At 40.8% G+C, this 8,003-nt stretch overlaps 1 pseudogene across 1 annotated transcript; it reads left to right on the top strand.

The window, feature by feature from the left end:
- Window positions 1-349: 349 nt before the first annotated feature.
- On the top strand, window positions 350-893 carry LOC308429890 (ferritin light chain 1-like; annotated as a pseudogene). The gene has a single exon. The product of its transcript is annotated as a ferritin light chain 1-like (transcript).
- The last annotated feature ends 7,110 nt before the right edge of the window (window positions 894-8,003 follow it).

Below are 8,003 nucleotides of genomic sequence, written 5' to 3'. Positions count from 1 at the left end.
TGGGGTTCTGTTCAGGAAATTTTCCACTGTGCCTATGTGTTCTAAAGTTTTTTCTACTTTCTCTTCTAATAGTTTCAATGTACCTGGTTTAATGTGGAGATCTTGGATCCAATTGCACTTGAGCTTTGTACAAGAATTTAAGAAAGGGAGCAGTGCCTTTGAGGGCCCGTGGGTCTGTGTCTTGCTTCAACAGTGTTTGAATGGAACAGACCCAGGGGCTCCCATCTTAGCTTCCAGCTGCCCTACAAGTCTCTCCAGTCGCAGCCTCCGGGACCATCTCCTTGCCGTCTCCGGCTCCTAGGACCAACCAACACCGTCTTCGCGGTCTGCCCCGTACTCCAGACCAGCCATGACTTCTCAGATCCGTCAGAATTATTCCACCGAAGAGGAAGCTGCCGTGAACCGCCTGGTCAACTTGCACCTGCAGGCCTCCTACACCGACCTCTCTCTGGGCTTCTTTTTCAATCTCGATGACTTGACTTTGGAGGGCGTAGGCCACTTCTTCCACAAATTGGCCAAGGAGAAGCGCGAGAGCGTCTCCTCAAGTTGCAGAATGAACGTGGGGGCGTGCACACTTCCAGGATGTGCAGAACACATCTCAAGATGAGTGGGGTAAAACTCTGGGGGCCATTGAAGCTGCCTTGGCCCTGGAGAAGAACCTGAACCAGGCCATCTTGGATCTGCATGCCCTGGGTTCTGCCCGTGCAGACCCACATCTCTGTGACTTCCTGGAAAGCTGCTTCCTGGATAAGGAGGTGAAGCTCATCAAGAAGATGGGCAGCCACCTGACCAACCTCTGTCGGCTGGCAGGGCCACAGCCAGTGCAGACTGGCGTGCCCCAGGGATCTCTGGGCGAGTATCTCTTTGAGTGCCTCACTCTCAAGCACGACTAGGAGGCCTCTGTGCCTTCCAAGGGGCTCCCTCCTCTGCTGCACCAGCCGCCTCAGGACCTCCACCTCTAAAGCCACTAGGCCGCTTTGTAACTGCCCTGGAGCCTCTCCCAAGTCTTGGACCAAGAAAAAAAATAAAGCTTTTTGAAACAGCAAAAAAAAAAAAAAAAAAAAAAAAAAAAAAAAAAAAAAAAAAAAAAAAGAGAGAGAGAGAGAATTTAAGAAAGGATCTATTTTCATTCTTCTGTAGGCTGAGTGCCAGTTGAACAAACACCATTTGTTGAAGATGCTGTCCTTTTTCCATTGAATGTTTACAGCCCCTTTATCAAAAATCAAGTGACCATATACGTTAGGGTTCATTGCTGGATCTTTTATTCTGTTCCATTGATCCACATGCCTATCTCTGTACCAGTTCCATGCAGTTTTTAACACAATTGCCTTGTAATATAGCTTGAGGTCAGGGATGGAGATTCCCACAGATGTTTTCTTGTTGTTGATAATGGATGTTGATATTCTAGGTTTTTTGTTATTCCAGATGAATTTGCAAATTGCTCTTTCCAACTCTCTGAAGAATTGAATTGGAATTTTGATGGGGATTGCATTGAATCTGTAGATTGCTTTTGGTAAGATGGCCATTTTTACAATGTTGATCCTTCCAATCCATGAGCATGAGAGATCTTTCCATCTCCTGATATCTTCCTCAATTTCCTTCTTTAGAGATTTGAAGTTCTTGTCATACAGGTCCTTCACTTTCTTAGAGTCACACCAAGGTATTTCATATTGTTTGTGACTGTTGTGGAGGGTATCTTTTCCCTAATTTCTTTCTCTGCATGTTTGTTCTTTGAGTAGAGGAAGGCTACTGATTTGCTTGAGTTAATTTTATATCCATCCACTTTGCTGAAGTTGTTTATCAGATGTAAAAATTCTCTAGTGGAATTTTTGGGGTCACTTACATATACTATCATGTCATCTGCAAATAGTGATATTTTTACTTCTTCCTTTCCAATTTTTATCCCTTTGATTTCCTTTTGCTGTCTAATTGCTCTGACTAGGACTCTCAGTACTATGTTGAATAGGTAGGGGGAGAGTGAGCAGCCATGTCTAGTCCCTGATTTTAGTGGGATTGCTTGAAATTTCTCACTGTTAAGTTTGATGTTGGCTATTGGTTTGCTGTATATTGCTTTTATTATGTTTAGGTATGGGCCTTGGATTCCTGTTCTCTCCAAAACTTTTAACATGAAGGGGTGTTGAATATTGTCAAATTCTTTCTCAGCATCTAGTGAGATGACCATGTGTTTTTTTCTTTGAGTTTGTTTATATGGTGGATTACGTTGATGGATTTCCATATATTAAACCATACCCATATCTCAAGGATGAAGCCTTCTTGATCATGCTGAATGATCATTTCGATGTGTTCTTGGACTCACTTTGCAAGAATTTTGTTCAGTATTTTTGCATCAATTTTCATAAGAGAGATTGGTCTGAAGTTCTCTTTCCTTGTAGGGTCTTTGTGTAGTTTAGGAATGAGGGTTATTGTGGCCTCGAAAAATGAGTTGGGTAGTGTTCCATCATACTCTATTTTGTGGAATAGTTTGGAGAGTATTGGTATTAGGTCGTCAATAAATGTCTGGTAGAATTTTGCACTGAACCCATCTGGTCCTGGGCTTGTTTTGGTTAGGAGGCTTTTGACGACTGCTTCTATTTCTTTAGGTGCTATGGGATTATTTAGTTGGTTTACATGGTCCTGGTATAATTTTAGTACATGGTATCTGTCTGGGAATTCATCCATTTCCTCCAGATTTTCCAGTTTTGTTGAGTATAGGCTTTTGTAGTAGGATCTAATGGTTTCTTGAATTTCCTCAGTTTCAGTTGTTATGTCTCCACTTTCATTTCTGATTTTGTTAACTGTGATACCCTCTCTTTTCCCTCTTGTTAGTCTGGCTAAGGGTTTATCAATCTTATTAATTTTCTCAAAGAACGAGTTCTTGGTTTTGTTGATTCTTTGAATGGCTCTTTTTGTTTCTATTTGGTCAATTTCTGCTCTGGGCTTGATTATTTTTTGCCATCTACTCCTCTGTGGTATATCTGCTTCCTTTTGTTCTAGAGCTTTCAACTGTTCTGTCAAGATGCTAGTGTATGCTCTCTCCAGTTTCTTTTTAGAAGCACTCAGAGCTATGAGTTTTCCTCTCAGTGCTGCTTTCATTGCATCCCATAGGTTTGGTCATGTTGTACTTTCATTTTCATTAAATTCTAGAAAATTCTTAATTTCTTTCTTTGTTTCTTCTTTGAACATGCTATCATTTAGTAGAGTATTGTTCAGCTTCCATGTGTATATATTGTTGTCTTTGTTGTTATTAAAGACCAGCCTTAGACCATGGTGATCTGATAGAATGCATTGGAGTATTTCAGTCTTCTTATATCTATTGAGGCTTTTTTTATGACCAGGCATATGGTCAATTTTGGAGAAGGTGCTGTGAGGTACTGAGAAAAAGGTGTATTCTTTGGTTTTAGGGTAAAATATTGTGAGGATGTCTATTAATTCCAATTGGTTCATAACCTCTGCTACTTTCACCTCGTTCTTGTTCTGTTTCTGCTTCTATGATCTATCCATTGTTGAGAGTGGGCTGTTGAAGTCTCCCACTATTATTGTGTGTGGTACAATTTATTTTTTGAGCTTTAGTAGGGTTTCTTTTGTGAATATGAGTGCTCTTGAATTTGGAGCATATATGTTAAGGATTGAGACTTTCTCCTGATAAATTTTCCTTGTAATGAGTAAAAACTGTCCTTCCTTATTTTTTATGATAACTTTTAGTTGAAAATCTACTTTATTCAATATTAGAATTGCTACTCCAGCTTGTTTTTTGGCATTGTTTGCTTGGAAGGTTTTTTTCCCAGCCTTTTACTCTGAGATAGCATCTGTCTTCATCTCTGAGATGAGTTTCCTGTATGCAGCAAAATGCTGGGTTTTGTTTATGTATCCAGTCTGATAGCATATATCACTTTATTGGAGAATTGAGTCCATTTATGTTAAAAGATATTAAGGAATACTGGTTGCTGTTTCCTGCTATTTTTGCTTTTAGATGTAGAATTTTGCCTGTGTGTCTTTCTTCTTTTGGTTTTCTTGCTTAGTTATTTTCTTGTTTTTTCTAGGATGTAGTTTTCCTCCTTGTGTTGGGTTTTCCATTTATTATTCTTTGTAGGGCTGGATTTGTGGTCAGATATTGTGTAAATTTAGTTTTGTCCTGTAATATCTTTGTCTCTCCATCTATGGTGATTGAGAGTTTTGCTGGGTATAGCAGCCTGGGCTGACATTTGTGTTCTCTTAAGGTCTGTATGATGTCTGTCCAGGATCTTCTAGCTTTCGTAGTCTCTGTTGAGAAGTCAGGTGTAATTCTGATTGGTCTGCCTTTATATGTTACATAACCTTTTTTCCTTACTGCTTTTAGTATTCATTCTTTGTTTTGAACACTTGGTGTTTTGACTATTATATGTCAGGTAGAATTTCTTTTCTGGTCCACTCTATTTGGAGTTCTGTAGGCTTCTTTTATGCTCGTGGTCATCTCATTCTTAAGGGTAGGTAAGTTTTCTTCTACGATTTTGTTTAAGATATTGACTGTGCTCTTAGTTGATATTCTTCACTCTCTTTTATTCCTATTATCCTTAGGTTTGGTCTTCTCATTGTGTCCTGAATCTCCTGGACATTTTGGGTTAGGAGCTTTTTGGTTTTTGCATCTTCTCTAAATGTTTTGTCTATGTTTTCAATGTTGTCTATGGCCCCTGAGATTCTCTCTTTCAGACCTTGTAGTTTGTTGGAGATGCTTGCATCTGTGACTCCTGATTTCTTTTTTAGGTTTTCCACCTCCAGGGTTGTCTCTTATTATGTTTTCTTTATTGTTTCTATTTCCATTTTCAATTCCTTCATCTCTTTGGTTCTGTTTTCCTCTAGGTCTTTGATTGAGTGTTTAAAAGCTTTCGTTTATGGTTGTCCTTCTGTACTTGTTTAAGGGAATTATTCACGCTCTTCTCAAAGATCTCCATCATCATCTTGAGGTATGATATCAGGTCTGAATCTTCTTTTTCTGGAGTGTTTGGCAATCCACTGCTTGCTGTGGTAGGAGAATTGGGTTCTGATGTTGCCAGGTTGTCTTGGTTTCCATTGCTTAAGTTCTTTCGTTTTTCTCTTGCCATCTTCTTGTCTGTGATTATACGTGGTCTTGTTGTCAGTGATTGGTACCTGTCTTTCCCATGGACCTGAGGGCCTGTGGGTTCAGGAACAAAACTGCTTCTGAGTGTTCGGCTTTTGGTGGTCAAGCTGTGAGTTTTGGTAGCAGTGACTCAGTTCTGTCTTTGTGGGTTCAGGTGAGGGAGCTCTTGTGAGGCTGTAGCTCAGCCCTGTGCCCACAGTCCTGAGTACTACTGGCAGGGACCTGGCTCTTTCTCTAGTCCACAATGGACACTTTTCCTGATAGCACAGTACTTTCTGCTCTCTGAGGACTCCTGATGTGCTCTCCCTGGACCTATGTGTCAGATTTGCCTCTGTCCCAGGTGTAAGAGGGTCTGTATAGTTGAATTTCAAGCACTGCCCTTCCCGGGCAAATCACGGCTCCCACTCACAAGGGCCTGTACCTTACTGTGGGCGGAACCCGATTCTCTATGCCAGAGTTCCAGCTCCACTGAACCTGACGGAGGGCTACATTTTCCACATCCTCCGCTTAGCCCTCTCTGTGTTTTGGTTACTCACAGCGCAGTCTCACCAGGCCTGTGTCCCTGGATCTCCTGGTCTTCTTTTTTAAAAGATTTATTTATTTTATTTATATGAGTACACTATAGAACTTTTCAGACACACCAAAACAAAATGTTGAGTTCCTGTTACAGATGGTTATGGGCCACCATGTGGTTGGTGGGGGTTGAAGTCAGGACCTCTGGAAGAGCAGTCATTGCTCTTAACCCCTGAGCCATCTCTCCAGCTCTGCTGGTCTCTTCTTAATCACCACTAATTTTTACCTCCAGCTAACCAGCATCAGTTGTCCCAGTAGTCTCTTTCCTCCTGAATATAAAGCCAGAGACACATGGCTGAAGCTGCTTGTAAGAGCTGGAACAAGCCTCTCCTCCCCCTTGTTCTATTACATTATCACTAGCTTCCTGTTTTCCAACTCCTCTGCTGCCTAAACTTGGCTGTCCTGGTTCTTACTCTGAAGACTGACCTTGAATTTAGAGATATACAAGCCTGACTCCAAGAATTAAAGCCTTGTACCACCAGGCCTGGACTTAAGCTTTTCTTCACCTAAAAGGTGTTCTGTCTTAGGCTGACCTTGAATTTAGAGCTCTGCATGTCTTTGCCTCCTGGGATTAAAGGCTTGTTCTACCACGTCTGGACCTAAATTTAGCTGGGTAGGATCTTGCCGCAAGGTCACCACTTCTTTAATTCAGTGTAACTTCTTTGAACAAGGATTCCGCTCCTTTCACTTCCTTGGTTCCTTTCTAACCTTGCTGTGTTTATTCAAACCAATCTTCTTGAGACTTAACAGAGAGTGAAGTCTATGAGAAGCATCTCAGAGACTTCCTTTGTCATTGCAATTCATCTTAGTCTCCTCACCTTAGCCTCAGGCAGACTCTTAAGACTAGGAAAAAAATCAGCCACATTCTTCAAACTACAAAAGCAGTCTCTAGGCCACATACTGAAATTCGACACTGAAACCTTTTGGGTTGGGTCTACACAGTTCAAATCACTCACAGCAACAAAGTTTTCCATATTCCTGCTAGGATGGCCTCTTAAGTCGCACTTATAACATTTCGTAGCTTTCCAAAATCTTTAAATCCAAATTATACCAAGTGAAAGCATGGTCAGGCCTATCACAGCAATACCCCAGTCCTTGGTACCAACATCTTAGGGTTTTACTGCTGTGAACAGACACGATGACCAAAGCAACTTTTGTAAGGACAACATTTAATTGGGGCTGACTTACAGGTTCCAAGGCTCAGTCCATTGTTATCAAGGCAGGAGCATGCAGTGCCAGGCAGGCATGGTGCAGGGGGAGCTGAGAGTTGTATATCTTCATCTGAAGGCTGCTAGCAGAATACTCAAAAGAAAACATTTCATTAGAGACTTGCTTACAGTTTCAGAGGCAGAGTCTATTATTGTGGTGGGAAGCAGGGTAGCACACATAGTTCAGGAGCAATAACTGATGATATACAGACCAAGAGAGAGCGAGCTTGGCCTCATGTGAGTTTTTGTAAAACCTTCAAGCTCTCTTATAGTAACACACTTCCTCCAACAAGACCTCACCTAATCCTTTACAGTTCTACTCCCTGGTTACCAGGAATTCAAATATATGAGCCTAAGGGGACCATTCTTATTCAAACCACCACAATATCTGACAGACAGGGAGCTATTGGCAGGTAGGAAAAATAGTCAGAACCTTCAAAAGTAGACATGGTCCTAGTAATATACTTTCTCCACCCAGTTCCCACTTCCTGAAAGCTCTATGTCCCTCAAAATAGCATCACATAGTCAGAGCAAAAACGTGAACCTGTGAGGACATTCCAGGTTAAAGCCACAGACTATTAGGTGCACAGTGTGTTTAAGAAAATTGTAAGAATGGTCCCAAGACAGAGACAGGATTTCTTACCCTCATCTGTTGCTCATTGAATTATGCATTTCCTGCCATTTTCATGCCTTCTTTACATGCCATCACCACAAACATAGAAAGCCAAGCTGAAGTTATACAGTCGTTTGTGTTTATAGACACATGAAAATGAAACTGCTTCAAATACTATCATAGTTGTGAACTCCGAAATGTTTATCAAATAGGAAGGACTGTTAATAACAGCAAATGATGACAGCATGTGAACACTGGGGTACAGACTCTCCTGCCTGATGAAAGTGACCAGTATTGTTATATATATATATATTCAGACTCTCCTGCCTGATGAAAGTGACCAGTATTGTTATATATATATATATACTTATTCCATGCTAAAGGTTTTATTTTCTGTGCTATATGAGCTCATGTTTTCATTTGGAATTTTGAAAAATTTGAAACCTAAGATTTCTAATTTTCAGTGCTGTCAGGTTGGTTTCCTGTGAGATTTGAGGATATATATATATATATA

Source organism: Micromys minutus (genome assembly GCF_963924665.1).
Source record: "Micromys minutus genome assembly, chromosome: 14".
Taxonomy (NCBI): Eukaryota; Metazoa; Chordata; class Mammalia; order Rodentia; family Muridae; genus Micromys; species Micromys minutus.
This window is presented reverse-complemented; position numbering and strand designations above follow the sequence as displayed.